Below are 21,860 nucleotides of genomic sequence, written 5' to 3' on the forward strand. Positions count from 1 at the left end.
TACATGATGGACAGCTTTGCACCCTAATGAGACAGCTCATGCCAAAACCAACAGGTAAGCAGTGGTTCATCTGAATGATGCTGGAAATAGAGCGAATATAAAACAAATCCTCATAGCAGCTATGTGACAAAAGTGTTGAATACATCTTCAGTGAATAGTATTGTTTTTTTGGACCCACTTGCTGGTAATTACTAAAAAGAGGTCTCCAGAGACTAAAACGGTCTCTGGAGAAAAGCATTTTTTTGTCATTAGAAAACTGACAGAGTCAAACAAACAGCAGCAGGCAACATGAAGCAGTTCATGTCTGGCTCGGGGAAAAAACAAGAGTGTCTGTTTTGAGGACTTGGAGAGTCAATTGATTGTCGAGGGAGAACATTGCTGCTGCTGGGTTAATTTGATCCACATTTTGCAAGGGAGTGGGTAGTTGGCTGGAAGCTGCTGACTTTCAGGGGGTTTGGTACCGATGAGTAGGACAGCACCCCCAACTCGAGCTGGCCAGACATAAGCTTCAGGCCTTGGAAGAGGACAACATCAAATACTTCTACAGTATGGTGCTGAGCAGGATTTAGGTTTCCTCAATCACACATTGAAACTGTTATCCCATGTCTGAAATTGGCCTTTGTAAGCTAGTCTGTGCTATAAAAGTAGCCTTTAAGCCTTCTATTTATAAATCCCTCCTACATCAATATTCATTTTTGTCACACTGACAGTGAACTACAGAAAATTACATCAATCATCATCTAAAGACATTATTTTTTTTGGGACGTTTTCTCCCAAAAAAAGAGCAAGATAATTATCCTTGGAACAAGCACATGTCTCTTTTTTGTTTTAATGCAAGTTCCAGTTGTCTAAGTCAAAGGCAAGCAAGAACAAAGCTAAGATTTAATACTACAAGCAGAGAACAAACAACAGTAAAGCAATTAGGCATAATGCACTGTTGAAATGCTTATGGTAATTCATTGTCATATGCAGACAGTGTCATAAAGAAAAAAGGAAAAACTCTTTTGAAATTTCAACGGCTGCACCCCTGATACTGATATGATCTGAGTTTCAAAGGGATTTTTTCTATGTCTTCAGAACAATTTCTGGTTCACTTTTTGACCCTTAAATAAAGTCCAGCTGCTAGACCCTCTGAACTATTCCCTCTTTTACCCTCCTCCCTCCATCTGCAGAAGGTGAGCCTGTTTGCCCTTGGAGGTGGGGGTTTATTGCTGGAGACGGTATACCCAACTACGCATTCAAAATGCCAAACAACCTCAAATACCCCACCCTTCTTTGTGACCCAGACTCTATGCCTTGCAGATATGGAGGTCTGCATAATGTTGGAGGATATAAGCTATTCTCTACTTTTAGCATGAAGCACTGACTTGAAAAGAGGCCTCTCTCTTTGCAGCCCCCTCGAGCTGTAACGGATAAAAGCTGTCACACGCAGAGGGATTTAGGACATGAAAGCTGAAGAATTTACATGCGCTTCAAATCAGTTTACTACTCCTTTTGTCTCCAGAAAAATGGCCAGGAAAGTAGGGGGATATTCTGCAAATTGAGCAAAAAATGGTGGAGGATTTGACGAGGTCAGTGCTGCCTTGGCACGTCTGGCTGCTGTTGCAGGCAGGATGTTCCACAGTGAAGGTTTAGGGTGGCTGTTGTAAACCGAGCTGCCCGTTCATTGCAGGAAAAATAAACAGAGGGTCGGGCCTGAAGAAAGTCCTGAGTACAGTGGAGCGTGTGTTCCCTCAGTTAGCTGACACATTGTTTTAGAAATAACAGTCTGAGAGGCCGCTTTTGCACATGCACACACAAATGCATGGACATTTTTATAAGTCCTCTTTCATTCTTTCTCACTCTCAGAAAGCACTCACACAGGGTCCTAACTCACATCCCTGCAGGACTCCTTTTCCTCTGCGCCGCTGTGATAACATTGTGACTGGATATGGAATGGAATAAACCACCCTCCTTTCCTGCTCAGCTTCCACTCCTCTATCATTCATTCTCCATCCAGCGGGCCCCCTCCGCACATCCAGCTCTCCATCCCTCTCCTGTCCAGATGACTATTTTTAGCGGCAGTGCTGCTATTCTGGAATTTGTTGCTGACTGGCTGCTGCTGGGTGTCTGGGCGGCGATCTCTTCTGGAATGTCTGGCCCACTCTCAAACCACTCCAGAGTCCCAGCGCAGGGCGGACGGCTCGGGGCTCTCATTACAACTTGAAGCCCGCTGTAGTTGTAGCTCACTCTTCCTCCAGCAGAAACACACAACTGGAGCGAGGGAAGAGAACGTTTCTCTGTCCTATACCACTGAGGTACTTCTATGTATGACTGACCTCTTGTCTGTGTTTATCCTTTGTACTTTCATTGATTATGTAGTAGGGACAAAGACGTGACTTTATGGTCAGGCAAACTTAAATTTTTGGTTAAAACAGTCCACCTTCCATCACCTCTAAAAGATATCTAATTAACACATTATATCTCTTGTTGAATCCGTACACAAAAGAGTAAAACGTCAATTTGCTGTTTCTTTGCTGTGGTTTTGTTGCAGATGTTTTTTTGGCTGGGACGATTTGCCAGGCAACAGGCAGAGGCACCAGAAAGTTACTGCTTCCAGCCAAGAAAAAAACTGTACAGCACAACACTTGTACAGTGTGATAGCCACAGCCACACAGGATAATATCACCCCAGTTCACACTCAGCTCACCTCATTAGTTGCCATCTATACAGGTTAATGTCATTTGCACTCAACCACACCCAAACAATTACACACTTTGTAGCCTTATATTGTTTTACATAGAGTGCACACATTTTAACGCTGTATGGTTACACAAGCAATTTTCTGTTACATTAATCATTTGTTTCTTTTTCTTTGAGTTACCAGTTGTTGGGGGCGGATCCTTTCTTCTGGAGCAAAAGGCGTGGCTGAGGGTTGAGGACTCTTAAATCTTGGGGCCAGCTCATTGGGCCAAACCACGTGCTGATATGTCATGAGGGGGATTAGGGCCATTTTGTTATTGTTAGTGTTATTTGGTTTTGTCAAACCACTATATATGTTCCCTCATGTATCATTGCGTTACGTCAGTTTGTTCAGTTAATACTTTGTTTAGCTGCTATTTAAGTATAGTATATTTAGTTGACCTCTTTTTTAGGCATAGTTATTAAATTCTTGGTTTATCTTGTTTTTGCGTTTTTGGAGTAAATTAAAAACCCATTTTTTTCGTCATTGTCTCACTGCTTGGTCCCTTACATACATATTAAACAGACATGGTACAAGTGAGCTTTAGAGGTGCTGGTGGGTGAATTTAGTTACCTTTGCACTGAACCAGGCTAGCTGGTTCCCCCTGTTACTGGTCTCTGTGCTAAGCTAAGCTAATTGGCTGCTGACTATAGCCTTATGTTTTTGGACAGACATTGGAATGGCATTCATCTCCACCAGAATTCACAGAGAGAAAGCAAATATGTAAATGTATATCCCAAAATGTTGAGCTATTCCTTTAAAGGTCCAGTGTGTAGGAGAAATAAAATCTAATATGCATAACTATGTTTTCATTAGTGTATAATCATCTACAAACAAGAATCGTTATGTTTTTGTCACCCTGGAATAAGCCTTTTATATCTCCAGACGCGGAAGGTCATCTACCATGGAGTCTGTTCATGCTGAACCACCATATTTCCACGGAAGTCCCGACAAACCAAACAATGGCTTAAAAAATACTATGCTGTTTGTTTTTTTGCGCATTTTGAAGCCACTGTAGTTTCTCCCCCTGACTTGGAAGGGGAGGGTGAAGTGAGGAAGTTGCAATCTGCACTGCCAGATGCCACTAAATCCTACACACTGGACCTTTAAGGCAAGGTTTAGGGTTGGACTTTAGTCAAATCATGGTTATGGTTAAAGTTTGGTTAAGTCTCCAGGAAATTAATGAAAGTCAATGCAATACCGCATTGCTTACATGTTTTGGTGTGTTTGTGTGTGTGTGTGTGTGTGTGCGCACGCTTGTGTGTGTGGTCCATGAAAAGAAAATAAGCAGCACTAATGGGAAGTTTTTCCTGTCTTGGATCAGGCTTTAGGGGTTTCAAAGCAAAATTGTTTGCAGTGGAGGGAACGCCGTCCAAGCCCACCTGTTGCTCATGATTGCAGAGATCCGCTTGAGCTGGGCCTTGTCGAGAGACATACCGCAGTATGCCACTCAATAACATCAATGGACCGGGCAGGCCCATTCATTCCACAAGATTACCCAAGCAGAGACAATGCACTACAATGCAATAAGTACGTTATAAGCATGCCTGAACTACTAAGAAATGGGAGCGATGCAGTCAGCAGTGGAGCTCACGTTTGTCTATCACCCAAATATTCAGACATGACAGAGCTATTTCGGACAATACTGCTTCTTGTCATTCCAGTAAATTACAGCTCTGTAGATGTTTTCCCCCAGGCCACAACCTGAATCCACAGAGTGTCTTTACATACGTTTCCATCATATTTAATGAGATATAACCTGCCTTTCCAAATGGCAATGAGAGTTCATCCGGTGAGGGAGTGGTTTCCCCCAGGCCAAGTGATTAGGGCATGAACAGGAGGGTGTAAAAATAACACGATGGAACACAGCCAAGTCTTGTAAAACACGTATTCATGCAGCCTATGCCTCTTCAGAAGCCAAGAGGAAGAAATGCTTCCACGGCATGTAACCCTTTCATTGTAAATCAGTGAACTCTGCATCCTGCCCATCCTCGAGCTACTGATAAGAATTCCTATCACAAAACATCTTGTTCTTGTTAGCATTAGGATGTACACAGGCAAGTATGAAAAGTGAACAGTCAGCAGTGTGAGCATGGATGCAACTAATTGGTCTTGGCTCCCAATAAGGGGATGTGGGTTTAGCTCCAGTATGGTGGGGCCGAGTCTAGGCCATGGAGAGGGAAGACTGGAGACTGGGAGGAAGCCTGTCAGACACTGTGGCCGAGCCGTCCAGCTAACTGGCCAGTCGGGTAATTAAACAGCCTTCAGTACTCTGTATGAAAGCTGTCTCTCCAGAGTGTGAAAGAGCTGGGAAGCAAAGTCGTTCTTGGCTAAAGCTCAGAGATGTGCGGCCTGGATGCTCCGGGACCCAATCCCATGGCCAGAGGGTTTTAGCACTGCTGGTTTTAGCTCATCCTTCAATTTGGTTTTTGTTTTGGAGGCTTTTTCTTTTACCAACCCCCCCACCCAAATCCAATTCACCCGTAGCTTTAAGTAGAAATACAGCAGAAAGAGCTGGATGGATGGATGTATCCCCCAGCTGGATAACATTCCTCTGGTTTCCACTTGTGTCTGCTTCTCCTTTTTTATGGGTCAGTGTTTCTGTGATTAAAGTTTCTTTTCCTTTTTCCCCTCCCTCTGCTCTTCCACTCTCTTTCCATTCATAGCTATTTTCCTCTCTGCCTTTTCGCCTGTCCGTTCTTCATGTGAATTTAAATAGTCCCAAAAATTGTCCAGGGAAACTCCCATCCTTTTTTGTCCTGCAGCCACTCCGCCACCAGAGGAAAAAAAAGGAACTTCCTTTGTTTAATCCTGTCAGCATATTAATTTGTGAGTGCAGTCTACCAATTATTCAACTGGATTTGTAGATGTGTTCAAACAGCTCACAGTAAATACTATGTTGTCTCCGCTCAGTGTGCAGTGGTATTGCATCCACACAACATATCACTATCACACTTTCTCACACTTTGCCACCCTTAAACAATATCTCTTCACAATGCCCTTATCATCAATGCCAACTGACTGGCCATCCTCAAACTGACATTACACTGATTGATATGAGTACGGGTGTGGACTCCTTGTCCTGCTTCCTCTTCCTCAGCTGCTCTCCAGAAGTGGCTGTTTCACACGGAGGGGGGCTTGATGAGACTCCAATTGTGACATGAATGATTTTGGCAGTTCAAAGCTGTGACAGACAGCTACAATCAGATAGCCTATTTTAAATGGCTACAGTATGCGCATTTGCATTTGTTAATAACTGTGGTTTAAGACAGGTAAGTCAAATGCAGCATTGTGTTGAGAAGCTGGATATATACATGACCAGAACAGCCAAGAAATTCCAACCTAAAATGAGATTTCAGCTCATCATTACAAAATTACATTAGTTTTTTCCACATCCAGTCAATTTATTCTGTTAGACAGTAATCACATTCTCAGTCTCGTGTTTCAGCAGCTTGTTTGGAGAAGTAAACTCCATTATAATACTCTGCTCAGTACAACTACTGTACATATGACCATTTATCACCAGGATTTGACCTCTTTGAACCTTCGCCACATTCAGATAACTTGGTAGTAAAACCCCTGTCTACATTAATCCCTGTCAGGGTGGTCCATCCCCCGTTGTCTCTCTTTAAGAGAAAGAGGGGAAAAAAAACTTCCCAGGAGTATGTGGGGCCTGACATTCGCTATCCCATTACAGCCCACCTAAGACACAGCGGTACACATAAAACAACGTGAGACACAAGGTAATGAAGTGTTTACCACTGAGGTTATCACTCTCGGAGGAGCAACCCTTTCCCTTCACCCTTGTTTCTTCTTTTCCATTCCTATGTGCTTTTACAATAGTATGTCACTGACAATAGATTCCACCAGATAAATGAAAGTGCGCTTTTGTCCCAAGCATACTTGTGGGAATGGAGACAACTATGAGGAGGTTTTGTGGTTCTTCTCATGATGAGAGGATTAAAAGCAGCCTCAGGGGGATGAATACACGCTTCTTGGATTGATTTAAGAAAAGAGGAACATCCTAGACCGATATCAAGGTCTGTATTTGCCTGCCAAGATGAGGGGTGGGGAAATTCTTCTGGGAATGGTTGAGTTTCAAATAAAAGCAACCGCTTTTCAAGTACAGGTGAGTCCTGTTTGATGCTCACTTAGGGTAACATTTAGATGGGAACGCGGTGCTTTTCCTCCCAGGCAAAGATACAAATCTCCCTTTGGCAGCTGCGGTTTGTTGGAGTGGGGGTTGGCTGTTGGGGTGTCTTGTCTTAACATGGCAGATAGACTGGTGAGTCGTCGCTGAAAGATTCCCTTTATGAGAGATGGCCATCTGTGCCATTTCTCAGTAAGTGTGTGTGAGCATGTGTATGGTTTTCCTTTTTTCTTTTTTTCTCCTCCTAAATAGCAGTGAAATGTTGAAAGAAAACAAATGAAAAGATAGCGCTTTGAAAATGGATCTGTCCCAGCAGCCCTCCACCACCTCCCTCCTTCCCCTCAATTCTGACCCCCTCCTTCCTCCACTTGTGCAGGCTTGACGAAAGAGTATACCTCTGTTCGTCGCACGCAATGGTGGGTGGGTGGGTGGGTGGGGGTAAAATTAAAAGAAAAAAAATTGCGAGGGAGGAGGAAGGAATGATGGAGACAAGAAAGGAGGAGAGTGATGGCTATAGGGAGATCCATTTGAGGAGGCTGATGATACAAAATGCAGAGTAGCTGGAGAGCAGATAGCAAGACTGAACTGAGAGAGAATAAATGGCATAGAAGAGGAAAGGAGGAAGAAGAAGGTTCTTTACTCTGGACAGCTGAAGAATATTAAGTTTCAAAATGGCTGAAGAACTTTACAAGGGACACTGGGTGGAGTGTTGAAAGGCACAGCTGTGGTTTACCAAAAAATTTAAAGATGAGGAAAAAGACATGAAAAAGGAGAAAGTAAAGAGAGGCGGTTTCACAAAAAATATATATATTTTGTAAAAAAAAAAAGAAAAAAAAGCAAACAGTAATGGCAATATACCTTTTTAGTGTATAGTATGCCTAATCCAAAGAAGAAGAGAATGACTGTGTGGCCGGGTGAGGTTTGTGGTACTAGGAAATAGTGGCAGAGTAAGACCTCTTACTTTCTCTGTGCTAAAGAGCAGCTCGTCTGAGAACTTTGGGTGTATTTCTGTCTGTTTACTGTCGGTCTGTAAGCAACACCATGTATGCTGTCAGAAACCCGCTCCACCTCGACTCCAGATTAGCCCCACAGTGGTAAGGAGAGGATGTGCCGGGACTTCCACTATGGTGGGCGTTGTTGTGACCAGACTCACCAACAAGCAGATACACGTTAGCAGCACTGGCTAGCTGAAAAGCAGCACAAAGTTTAAGCAGCTATAAAATAAAAGAAACAACAAGCTTTGGCATAGTGTTTTCCTTGCATGCATCTATGATCTGTAATATTACTGTAGGCAGCCTGCTGAGGTATCAGATTTTGGTACCAGATGACAAGGCATTTTTTGATGCTCAAGTCGATTGGTGCCATAACGGTATTGAAGTTTGATATCCAGCCCTAGGTTTGAGCAGCAAAACCAAAACAACAAGCTAAATGAGGCTAAAAATCTAAAGTGTAGAGCTGAGGGGAACTGCACAGTCAGGGGATTCTCACTACAAGAGACACCTTTTACATGACTCAGACTCCACTGTTAATTCAAGTACAACATTCTTACCATCTCTTACGAAACAATTATTCTGTGACTAGCAGGGAGCTGCCATATCTTGTTCACTGAAACATTTTCCACCATGACATACAGTACCTGACAACATCAAAGACAGTAACAGACACACACTCCTCCCACACGTCTTCTTCTCAAAACACAAATCTTTCATACTCTAATGACATGCTATAGTGGTGATTTATGCACTGAGCAGGGTGGGAAAGATTAGTGAACTGACAGACATTCCTAGCAGCTGATGTCAACGCTCTATCAAAAAATATGCTCAATATGATGTTACAAACCAAAATATGAACCCCTTGGATAATGTGAGAGCTGATATGTTTGGACGAGGGTGGTCCCCAACTGGCCGACCTGGAGGTCAAAATCATAACTCCTGAGGTAGAAATTCCTCAGGCCTGGTCCAAAGAGAACCCCACAAAGGTGAGAGGTGGACCAGGATGCCTTTGTTGCCAGACTCTGGAAGCAATACTAGCCAAATGACTGGTTCACGGGCCCACTGACCACAAGGGCACATTCCAGACATTCTACCCTCCGACAGTGACATCCTGGTGAGTTTACGGAGGACAGATGTCCTCTTCACAACCTGTGTGGCAGAAGGGGGGTGTCAGAGACCGAACGGGGGATCTTTTGATATCATTGTTCTTTCCCACTTCCAGACTTGCTGTGGTTTGAGCTCTGGTGAATCACTCTGTATGAGTCCCTGTGAAACCGGCAGAAGTTTATTTAGACTCTGATGTTGGACCAGGAAAAATAACTTTAGACCCTGCAGGCCTTGCAGCCTGTAGTTTCGAGGTCAGGTCATCTGAACTATGGAATAAAGCTCAAGCCCACATGTCAGAAAAACAACTATCCTGTTGTAGTGTCCTTGAGCAACAAGAATCAGACTCTATCTAGTGGTATGTAATTGTGCAGATAGTTTGGTTTTATTTGTGCCTATAGCACAGGATAATGGACAAAATTAAGACAACAAGAAGGCAGCGGGGGCTATATCCTTGCTGAAGCCAACTACTGATGAGGCCAATGATAAACTGAAGCTGGTAACCCAGAAAACGGCGTTCGGAAATAAGAAGCCGACTATTCATTTGACCAAGGCGGTAATGGACTGGTCATTATCTTCTGAGGTTGGTAACTAGCATGTATTGGCTCGCTACTAGCTACTAGCACAGTTTGACTAGCACTCTAAGCCACTGGCTCAGCAACTGGCTTGGCTGATCCGTACCTTCTGAGGCTGGCTTACTTCTTACATCTTGCTTTAACAGCTTAAGAAATAGCCTAATAGGCTTCATACTCATATATCAGTGATGCTCCCTGAGTTCTTCCAAATCTGCATGTACACATAAATCATCCACCCGAACAAATTATTTTCTCTGGTTTAGTGACCCGCACCCGCATGGAAATTTCCCAATGTGACCGAAAGAGCACTTAAGCGCTATTTTGTAATGCATTATCAACAATAAACTGAAACGTGCCCAGTGTTGCCCAACATGTTATTATATAATTAAAACCCATATAACAGCAGTGTCACACATACAGCCATTGTGGGATGAAAGATGAACTTGCAAGCAGATTAGCTTGCCAGCAGTAATGCTAGCTTGGCAACCAAGCTACTGTTACGAGGTCCATTGAGAGTCTCCTCTGTTAGCTCCACAGATGAATTTCGATGAAGCCTTCACTGTATTGGGGTGGAAGCAGCAATCAGACAGATAAAACCTGTGTAAAGCTATATGCATGACTAAACACTAGTGGAGAAAAGTGAGAAAATAGATGTTTTTTTGTGATTTTAATGAACCGACCTTTTAATATGGATGACAAAAAATAAGCATCATTGGTAGTGGTGATATTAGTAGAAAAAATAGTAGTAGTAACAGTAGTGGGCTGGATGTAAAATCTTTTATCAATCTCATTATGAAAGCAATCGCTGTGCATCACTGCAAATCTGCCAAGTCAATTACCTGCCCCCTTTTTTTTATGTTAAATTTGTCCCAAGGGGTCAACACTCACAGAGCTTTGATTGAGTTCCACCAGGTGCACATACAGTATTTAGACGTGGTATTTTACTTCATCTAGTTCACATCCTGAAATGGCTGTTTTATCTGGAATTTTCTCTGAATAAAGCAGCTGCATAAACAGGACAAGCAATTTGTGTGCATGCGATGCTAAGCGCCAAGGCTTCCTCCGCCACATTTGGCTCTCAGCGAAATGTCACCGACAGTTTAGAGTTCCATTCCTGATCCAAGTTCCCTCCTGCAGAGAGAAGAGTTTCATTATGGGGCTTGCTATAGAAAGACGATCTTACTCCAATTAACCTCTGCCTTCTGTGGATGGAGATGGAAGCTTTTTGCAGCATGTGTGATGAAAAGAAAGCTTCATATCCCCAGTGTAAACACGGCAATTATTAGAGAGCTTTTTGCACAGGGCCACAGAGACTACAAAGGGTTTTGTCTCTCTGGTGGTGTGTTTGACTTCCTTTCCCGCACACATGATTTGTCTTTCAGTCAGGCACAACGATGGGTGGAGCAGCTACTTCCTGTGCAAAGGCAGAAAAGGCTGAAGAGGTTAAAAGGGAGCCCACTGACCCACATAAACAAGCACTCTCATTCATGGCCTCTGTTACTCCCTCATTGCTAAAGTCTGACTCACAAACGTTCAAACACGACTGAAGTGCCACCCCCCTTTTCTCCCTCCCTCCCAACCATCACCACCATCAAGCTCTCCTCCATCTCCCACACAATTCACCCACTCCAGAAAAGCTCTCTTGTATCCTCCCCTCAGTTTCAAGATCAACATTCACACCCGACACACTGCATACACACAGAATCATACAGTACATACAGCATACGTGAGCATAGACACATACTGTATATATACACACACTTGCATGCAGCCGCTCACTCAGTCTTTCCCTCACACACACAAACACCCCGGGAGAGAGAGAGAAGAGGTCAACATAACTCTTCTCTCAAGAATGCAGAAGAAGTTTATGTTGCCATTGGAAAGGGAGAGAGGCATCTTGTGTGAGCTCAGATGAGCAATTATCCTTTTCAGCACACAGACAAAAAAAAAGGGCCCTTTTTCTGGGAACGTGCCTCCCACCAATATTTCTCCCGGCAGCCGCAGGAGTACAGCAACATTTGCTCTAAATAGGCAAATGTCGATCTGTCACTCGGTAGGAATGTGTTATTTTTACCGTGACTATTTTTACCTCCACTTATTTCCATGGCGCCAAGTAATAACATTTTGTTTGGACACATAAAAGTGCAACCAGAAATGGTTGTTGAGGTGTTGGTTTTCAGATGGTATTGCGCTTTGCATGCAAGTAACATAGGCCCATACAGATGCTGGATATTGCATTTTGAATTATGAGCACTGGTGCTCATTTTGTTTATGGTCCCAGCTTACTTAGATGTGGTGACATAACATAAAGTAATGACATTATAAACACAGAGTAAATGAGATGTTATAGACCATCCAGATAGAAAAAAACACAACTAGTAGAGGCATCTGTGTGTGTTGATTAACGATAGTAACCTATCTCTGTTTGAAGAGGTTCACACAACTTTATGGCTGTGGGTTTTGGGGTTGTGTAAAGCAACTTCTACCAATTACTTTCATATCAACTTTTATAAAGAGTACAAATAAACATTCAGGGCTCTAATCTTAAATTGGTCCAACCCTCCACACCCATATATACACCCAAATATATGTATGTGCATGGATGTTCACCAACCCAACACACATAAACTTGTAATCACATGCACACTCACATTCTGGCACCGCCAACTGATCCTTCCTCTCCTTCCGCTGATAGACAGTGTTTACAACTGGATTCCCACAGTTGATCAGTGATGCCGTCTCCGCCAACATTTCAGCAGCCGGTCTGTTTATGTGGTCCTCGTCTGTGGCAGGTTGGCTTCCATGGCACGTTTTCCTTCACAATCCGTGTTTACATCTCCTAATCTATCTCTTCTCTCTCTTTCTCCCTGTGTGTGTATGTGTGTTTATCCTGTCTTTTACACAGTCTGCCTGCCCTCTGCCAAAGATTAATTGAATTGTTTTCTGGCTTCTGCACTCATGATGTGAATAAATGAGAGGCATGCAAGTGTTTATAGTTAATTTCTCCAGTTGGCAAATTAAACAGACTTTGTGTTTTGCTTCGCCTCTGCAATCCCTAAAAAGAGAATTGCAGGAATGGAAGTTTAGAGGAAATTAAAAGGTTTCTTTTTAAAGGGTTAAGCATCTTAGGGAAAGTAAGCCCTTGCATACACTTCAGAGATACTGATACTGAAATGAAAGTATGAAGACTGAACTTTGAATCAAGGTAGCTTAGTCTGAGACATAGGTTTTTGTCACCATAAAAATACATGTGTGCATATTTGGTGCCAAATACAAGCCCGACAGTTTTTGTGATATACACCTTTTGCAAGATCACAATCTGACACAACCCTTTCTTAACAACATTTGAACAATCTTGGACTATATATATCCAGGATTTCATCCCTACAAGACATTTTCTAAAAACATGTTCTAAAAACCTCTGGCAACATTTTTATAAATGAGGCCTGTGGTCGTCATGAACACTGAAAGTTACTTTCTGTTTGGAAGATACATTGCCTTTTTTGCCTCCTTCCCTTTCTCAACCTCCCCCTCCTTCCCTCTGACCATGTTTTAAGGATGATTTGCAGACAGCTCAGTTTAGAAAGAGACAAACCCCCTCTGGACGGGATGGGAGCCCTTATTTACTTTGCAGATAAGGATTGTGGGTAGGGAGCGAGGCGTGCTGGCATGTTGGCTTGTTTTCGGGAAGATCCTGGGATGTCTACGATAAGAACACAATGTGTGTGTGTGTGTGTATGTGTGTGTGTGTGTGTGTGTGTGGGGGGGGTTATATGTCAATCAAATGTTATTTTTTAACACTATAAAATAATATGTTTTCATACAATTGAACTATTGATGTTTAGGTCAGTTTGGTCAACATTACATTTGTACTTCTGAGTTGCAATTGGACATTTCTGTCATTTTATTTGATACATTTACTTGTACGTTATAGCTAGCCTGACTATTTCAACCAGCATTCGCTATTTCATAATTTACCACCATAATTACCCACAATTTTCCACTTTTAGCTATAGTAGGCTATTCACTAACTGCTTCAACAATTGATCCATACTTTTGGCCGACTGTTTAAACTCTGTTTATTAGTTTTGGTTAGCTATTTCAACCATTAGTGCAACTCTTTATCTATTAATTAGCTGCTTTCAGTAGATTCAACCATTTATCCTATAACTATTTCAACCGTTTTTTCCATTACTTTTAGCTAACAGTATATATAACTTGTAGCTATTCAACCATATTAAAATGTTTAGACATCTTTGTTCACTTGCTATGTGGATACATGAATATTTCCTCTATGTGATTTTTTTTTTTTTAGCTACAAGCTTTCCATGAGCCCTCTGTAACCCCTCTGTGTTTGGGGATCACTGTTTAGTATCAAAACTCTTAAGTATGACTATGTAGCCTACTGTAGATCTCACTGTACAAGCATATTGTATGCCGATAAAAACACAGACACGTCAGCCTCAGAGTGGTGTACACATAAATCAACCCTTTAATCTTTGCGGAGAGGAGAGCAGGAATCCATATTTATTGGTGTGGCGTGTCTATGCCAGCTGAGCAAGACAGAGCTGAACTGTTACGTGTGTCAAGTGAGAATTACAGCCATGTGTGATCATTGTAATTATAAAGTTCAGGGTAGCTTGCACTCCATTCATCATCACTTGGAGGTAGCTCATATCTTTCACACACTGACTGATATGGCTGATGAATGTGTGTGTCAGAGGGGTGGGTGTGGATACAGTAGGACTGCCGCCAGTTATTTTCAGAGTTAAATACTCTATCTTCCTGTTTCTTTGACTTTTTATGTGTGCAATAAGCATGTGTGTTTATCCAAGAGTGTGTGCGATGTGATGGGTTGTGAGCAAACGCGCAGTTCCAAATCACGGCCCTTGAACACTCTCAGAGCTATCGAGCTGTGAATCACGAGTGTGAGTTAACCATCCTTTTATTTTTAAAACTCATGCGATGAGCACTGGAGCACGCAGGTGTTTGAGGTTCTCAAATGAGCCATCTCCCAATCCAGTCTCCGAATATTCGACATCTGCTTCCAAAAGATCCATAACACTACTCACTTGTGTGGTGTTTTTCCAGTCCCTGTCTCCACCCCTTTCCATCATTCCCGCTCATTCTCACTCTGCCTGCTTCAGTTGCCGTTGGCATCCATCATAGGCATATCCATCACCGAAATGCATGCAAAGCTTAGATACCTTGATGGAACTGAGATGAAAACAAAGCCTTCCAGCATTCCCAAACATCCTGCTCAAGTCCAGTTGACACTCATTCCTCCAATCGATGATTCATCTGCGCGTTGACAGACAAAATGAGCGAGAGAGACGAAGACACCTGGGAGAAAAATAGTATGGTTATCTGTACAGCAGGTTGGTTATTGCACCTGAAAACGTGGTTCATTTCCACTTTCCCTGAACAACATGAAATTTTGTAAAGATGCATTCTTGTGTGTGTGTGTGTGTGTGTGTGTGTGTGTGTGTGTGTGTGTGTGGATAGGTTAGATTAATATAGAGAAGGAAAGAGAGAGAGAGAGAGAGAGTAAGAGGTTTGTCTATCCTTGTGCTCACTTTCATCCTGAAAAAAATTACTGTTTCTATTTCATAATAGGGCCGCTGTGCCCTTGTACAGGGTAAAGAACACAGTTGGCCAGAAGTATTTCATTAACATCAAAGAAGTGAGTCAGGTACACTGCAGTTTCAACTTGTATTGTACAACAAATCAGCAATTAGCTCATTCTTGTGCTTTGGCATCATCATCATCCTCTCTGGTTTAATTTAACTTACGTAAGAGTGTCCCCTTACAGCAGCATGCCTGCTTTGTTTGGATGCTTTAGCAGTGATTATGTGGGTGAACTGATCCTGTAGTGTTTACATGTTTACAAGTGTGTGTTTACGAGAATAGCGGCTGTGATCACTCACTGGATTAAAGATAGATGAAGGCGGTAGTTTTTTTTGGGGCCCAGGTTCCGCCGCTCTTCCTAAAGACAGTGATACACATGGTAACTTTGTGGGCGACTTTCCAGTGTGTCACATCTAGAAGGTTCCATGGCAGAAATTAAATATATTATTTATAGGTATGTTTTCATTAGTGTATAGTAACCTGAAAATATGAATTGTTGTGTTTTGGTTACCTTATTAGCTGTTTTTATCTACAGACTACAGTCACCTTCCATGTAGGTCACCATATTGAACTACAGTAGCCCAAAACGGACAAACCAAACACTGACTCTAGATAGGGCCATTAGCCCTCTACAGGCCACTGTAGTTTCTGCTTCACGCTTGGAAGTGGAGGGTGAAACAAGGGAGTTGCAATATGGAACTACACAACTAGATGCCACTAAATCCTATATACTGGGCCGTTAAATGGCAACTTTCTTAACTGAGCTACTTCAGCATTTCACATAAACATTTTTAGTGGCTCTGTGCAGTGTCATTACAAATATATCTGCAGGGGTTTGCAAGTATTGCTAATCAATACCAGTTGCTCCTTTGTCACCTCAATGGCTGCACAGTTTTCTAAACTGGAGAATGTCTACACTCCCTTGCCTCTTGGACTAAAATGTGTTAAGTTTATCCAAAATCTGAGTAAACATTGGAACAATTTTTGTATGATCAGGCAAGGTTCTGGCACTAATAGTCTTTTATCCATCTTAACTAATAACATCCATTTATTGAACACAGGACCGTTTTGCTTTTTTCAAATATTTGTTGGACAAGTAAGCTATAGCTCACACGTCAGGCATCACAGCACAGTTGCATTTTACAAGCGTCCAGCCTTACACTAATTTGTAGCTGGGTTTGCTAACTTTTAGATAGCTTTACTTACGCGGCACCACGACACCTGAGTCCGTTATGGGTGCTGAGCTTGTAAAATTGAGAATTGTGAAGGAGTACATTTGCTAGCAAAGTTGCAAAGTGGGAGGAGGTAACAGTCACCTGTCTGCACCCCCTCTGAAGGTAACACAGTCATTCTATCAGTTGTGTACTATTCATCCAAGTCTGCACATTTTATTCCTCTGCCCAAGCTCCAAACTGCCAAAGAATCCAGTGAACTGTTGTTTTCCGCCTGCACTGCCTTCCTAGGGACATTGTCTCCAACCAGGGGTCCCTGACCACTGTTTCGGGAAGGAATTTAGCATATTTTTGGGTTCTTCTGCCAGTCTGTCCTCAGGGTTCTATCTGCAGTCTAACATAATGCAAGAACCAAGAGATGGAAACGGCTCTGAGGTGCGACGCTTCTCATGCTCCCTCCTCCATGAGTAAGCAGTTATTGTGGGTTGAGTATGCAGACAATACTCTTCCCACCTCTGCTACAGGACTATCACCCTTCCAGTGCTCCCAAGGGTATCAGCCCCCACTCTTGCAGAACAGGAGAAAGAGGCCAGTGTTCGCTCTGTCCAGGCATTCATCAAACAGTGTCACCACACCTGGCTCAGGGCCTGCACCACTCTCCTCTGGACTGAGATATGAGAGGACTGATAACTGGATGTGTTCCACAGCACCTCATTACACTGCTGGTTAGCAAGTTTGCATCATTACATCAAGTTTCCTCATTCCTTTACGGCTGGAGTCCTGGAAGCTGGCTCCTAGGTTCATCAGGCCATTCCCCGTCTCCAAGGATTCCCCTTAAGGATTAATTCCATCTTCCATGTTTCCTGCATTAAACCTGTCAAGAAAAGTCCTCTGCCAATGTCAATACCTTTCCATTGTATTTGCCTGTTAGTTTTTGACCAAGCTTGTATTACTTGGATTCTGCTTCAGCTTAGCCCTTTTTAAAGTATAGACTCTACTAACTTTTTTCACCTTTGCTTCCTGAGTTGTGCATTTAGGTTGTTTTTTGAACTGCGACAGTATCCTAAAAGTTACTTTTCACTGCATTTTTTTGTTTTGCTACATAACCACAGTGGGTAATGAAAATGAAAAACCCCATTACTGGGGGCGTTGGATTTGAGTAAAAGGGGACTGAGTATACAGGGCACACGCGTGAAGGGGGTCCACAAAGATACTAGAATTAATAGCCATTGATTTGGGGAGGGGCCCGATAGAGAATGCCTATGTACAGGGTCTAGAATTTTGTGTTATGCCCCTGCTCATTACATGTAGTCAAGCTACTATGTGGGTAGGAGCCATTAAAGAGTGTATCCCTGTTCTGTGACTGGTGTAGTCTAAGATGTCCATTGTTACAATATACCCCCCTTCAAGCCTTTGTTTCTATTAAAATATGAAAAATAACTGACCTCAACTGACCTAGACAGCCAACATCATGGTAATGATTAAACGCAATAGAAATCAATTAAGTTTAAACCTACGTGAAGTAGGTAGGTGGGCCATGTGCAAAATGTTTCTCAGTTACATCTCACTATTACAAAACCACAGTGATGCAAGCCAGTTTAAAATGTTGCTTTTCTAACACTGGCAGGAAATTGGAAACAGCCAAACAATAATATTTTTCCGGTGTTAAGGATGATGAATTACAATTTATGTCAAACAAAGGGGTTTCTAAATTCTTTATCCTATGAAAACTGGTTTAAATATACCCTTTTATCGATCTGATGAAAGATTAACTACCTTGCATGAGTTCATGCTGTTGAATTTTGTCTCTACAATTATTATGTGTTCAAATGAAGTCAGTTCATTATCGAAGGCAGATGTTCATTTAGCTGACACTGCTAATTGCCAGTCTCCTCCTGTGTATGTGTGTGTATGAGTAAATTAATGTGTGTATGTGCATACACTCAAAACACACAGCAGGCAAAAATCTCAAAGAAAGCCAGAAGTGATCCAATCTGACTTCAGGCCATCTGTCTCTGCCAGAAGAAATGATAGAGGGAGCAGTGATAAATTATTTCTCTGCTTGTGATCTTGAGGGCAGCATTCTTCCCTTTCCACAAGCATATGTGACCCCTGTCTTCCTTTTTTTTTAATATACTGCCTTCCTCTAGATGCACGTTTTATCCTCTTCCAAATGTACCAGTTCCTCACCCTTGTTCTTCTGTGGTTGGGTCTGCGTGTTGTGTCGTGTGGCCGTCTTTCAGATGTCTCCCCAAGGCCTCCATATACAGCAGATGGGTATAATGGGGTCTGTGAGCATTTTGAGCTCCATAACCAAGATCATGTGATGATGTGACACCCAAGGGACAACACAGGGAGAGACTGATCTCATCCCTTTTCCATACAAGTCACCTCCCTTGTTTAGGCTGTGTAAGTCTGGAAAAAAAAACAGATGCTGAAGCAATTTAATGTGGAGTTTGTGAAGAATTAGGGATGGGAATTCTCTGTGGTGGCTGCACCCTTGCGCCAGACCCACACTAGTCTCACATTGCCAGACCTGTCTCCACACTGCCATTGCACTGTGCCAGTGCAGGAGAGAGGAACGGTAGAACACACTATCAGTGGTATTGTAAGTGGCAATAAAATGGGTGTTCTTACAGTTAATTTGTATAACCAGTCTGCAACGTTTATACGAAGATTCTTAAAATTTTCTTGTAGAGATGAGAACTATTTTCCACTGAGTCAAAATAGACCAGTACTACAAACGCAGTTTTATGCCACAGCCCGATGTCACGTCACCACCTTAACTACAACCCTTCAGTTTTATACCAGTTCTTTCGGTTGTGGAATATAGGTTATGTTTCTCCACTTGCCACACCAACTAGGTTTCCATAAAACACAGGCTATCGAACTTAAACCTTGTAGACACCAGCAACCTCAATGTAATTAAATAATTTCATGTAGTCTCAGATGGGAAAACAGAGACAGACCTTGGTGTCTGTGTTGCCATCATGCTGGGACTATTGTTACATGTACATTTTGTTTGCCGGTTTTGAGTCTTCTTCTGGTGATCTAATTTAGAAACATGACATGGAACCTGGAGAAACCTTGTTATTCATATCCCTGTGTACATAATAAGTTTCTGTTGCAGTACTCTAGCCAACATACCTAGGTTTCTCAAAACTGGGATATGCGCTTGTCAGGGTTTCTGCCTCACATAACTGGGATACTAGTGGGCATGTAAACACACTCATTATCCTACTATTATATCATACATTACAAGTTATCAAAAACAGTTTAATGCCGCATCCATATTGTTATAGAATTAGTCAATTATGCAGCAGATCAGCAAATAAAGGTCATATACAATGTCATAAACGTATAACATGTTTGACTTTCATTTTCCAGCTTCAACTCCTCCACCTGCACCCCTCTGTGTCCTTGACGCCTCGGCTTATCCTCTCTTTCTTGATTTGGCTACCACCCATGTACCCACATGAGGTCATTCAATCTTTGATGTGAAGCTGTTTGGCATCGCCTCTCATGAATGGGAGCCATCTATACTGCCTTTGATCATGGTTTTGATGTAACTGATGGAGCAGGGTTTATGTGGTAGCTGTCTGCCACCATCCTCCTCTAACTCCCTCACAGCTGGTTCTCCATTTCCCCTGCGGCTTCCTCCTTAACTCTGACACCTGTGTTTGGCTGCTCTGACAGGTAAATCACAATCGACCTTGCATAGCTTGCACTGAACTACTCAATCTACTGTACGCCTCCTATCCCACATACCCTCGATCTATGTCTTTCACCACCAGCCTATGATGGCCAGACCCAACGATCATACCAGTGATGAAATGGTCTGTCGCCCACATACAAGCAGCCTGACTGGGGAAATTAATTAGGCTGGGAAATATGGTGGTGTAAGAAGGGGGACGTTAGGCGTGGGCATACATGACTTTCGTCTTTACAGGCAGCCAGAAAAATCTGTGTTTACATAGGGGGAAGAGAAAAAACATACATGTGCACTGACAAGTGGGACATATACTGTAGTGTTGTGTTAATGAGTAAAACAAGCGGCTCCGTGTGTGAAAAAGCTGCATGTCACTAAGTGAGGCACCTTCAGCAGCTGTGACTTTAACCATAAATCCACACACGTGCATCCCTTGTACATAAACACTGAGACATACACAAACCACATGTAAGCACAGAAAACAAGTGACAGAGCTCTACACAGGCTGTAGGCAAGCGGGTGACTCACACGTACTCTGGTTACGGGGTCAGTGCTTTAGAGAGGCAGAAAATGTCACCGGCACACCTGCACACATCATAGTACCAGCTCTTTCCACTTTATCATCTCCCTTGGTCAACTCTTACCATTAGCGTTCGACTTAATGGCTGTTAGACACACACAAGGAGGCTTTCTATAGAGATGAACACAGCAAGGAGGTGAACAAGTCTGTGTTCTCTGCTGAAGATGGGAAGCGAGAGACTCTATGCGTGCAAAGCCTCCATTCATCATTGTCAGTAGCCTTGTGTTGTCTGGCCAACCCCCAAAAAGCTTGGGGATGAACCATTGACTCCTGTAAAAGGGGTTTCCACTTAGGCATGGCTCAATAAAAAGGGCCAATGCACTTAGTGTGCTGTTAATTACCCCACTTCAAGTGAGGCAAAACCCCTGTTAGCTTAACATAATGGACTCTGTCACCACTTGTTCTAGGTAAATTATGGGGTTATTGTCAATGCAAGATATCTATGGTTTATTTGGTGATATGATAAACACCTTATGGCCTTATAACAGTGCAAGAACAAATGCAAATTGTTTTCTCATTGAGAAATGCTCAGTGCTAATATTGGCATGCTAACATGCTCATAATGACATGTTAATATTTAGCAGGTAATGTTTACCATGTTCACCATTTTCGTTTAGCGTGTTAGTTATTATAAGTTATTGATCCTGTTGGGTAGCCGATAGTGGTCAAGCCTCATGGTGGTGTGACACTAGATGACACCACAGTCTATAGGACACACAGATTATAAGGATTCAGGGAACATGTATTTTCTGTACCCAGTTTTGTGCCCATTAATCTTATAGATCTAGGTCTAGTCAAGATATTTTAGTCTGTGCCAAAATGGTGGGCCAACCAACATTGCTCTCCGTTGAGCCCCACCACGTGCACCCAAAAACAGAACCAGGAACTAGACTGACCCATTTCTGTCTTTTAGAGGTCATATAAGAACACAAACAAAAACTAGTGGCCAAAGGAGTGGAAGTGTGCGTGAGGCTGAGAATATCTGGCCTAGTTCTGAACTAGCCCTTTTTAAATTGGTACACTTCTCTCAAGGGCAGCTGGCCTCAATGTTTATTGGTCTTTTTAGAGACAAATGTGTTTGTGCATGTTTGCACCCTTGTGGTTTTCCACATGACTTTAAAACAGATATTATTGGTCTAGTGAGGAAGCAAGCGGATGAAGACTTCGCTTCTTCTCAGTTTGAATGTGAAGTGAGTGATGTAGCAGCTAGCGAGCCAGTACTGGAGAA

The sequence above is a fragment of the Dicentrarchus labrax genome, unplaced genomic scaffold (assembly GCF_905237075.1).
Source record: "Dicentrarchus labrax unplaced genomic scaffold, dlabrax2021, whole genome shotgun sequence".
In the NCBI taxonomy this organism is placed as follows: Eukaryota; Metazoa; Chordata; class Actinopteri; family Moronidae; genus Dicentrarchus; species Dicentrarchus labrax.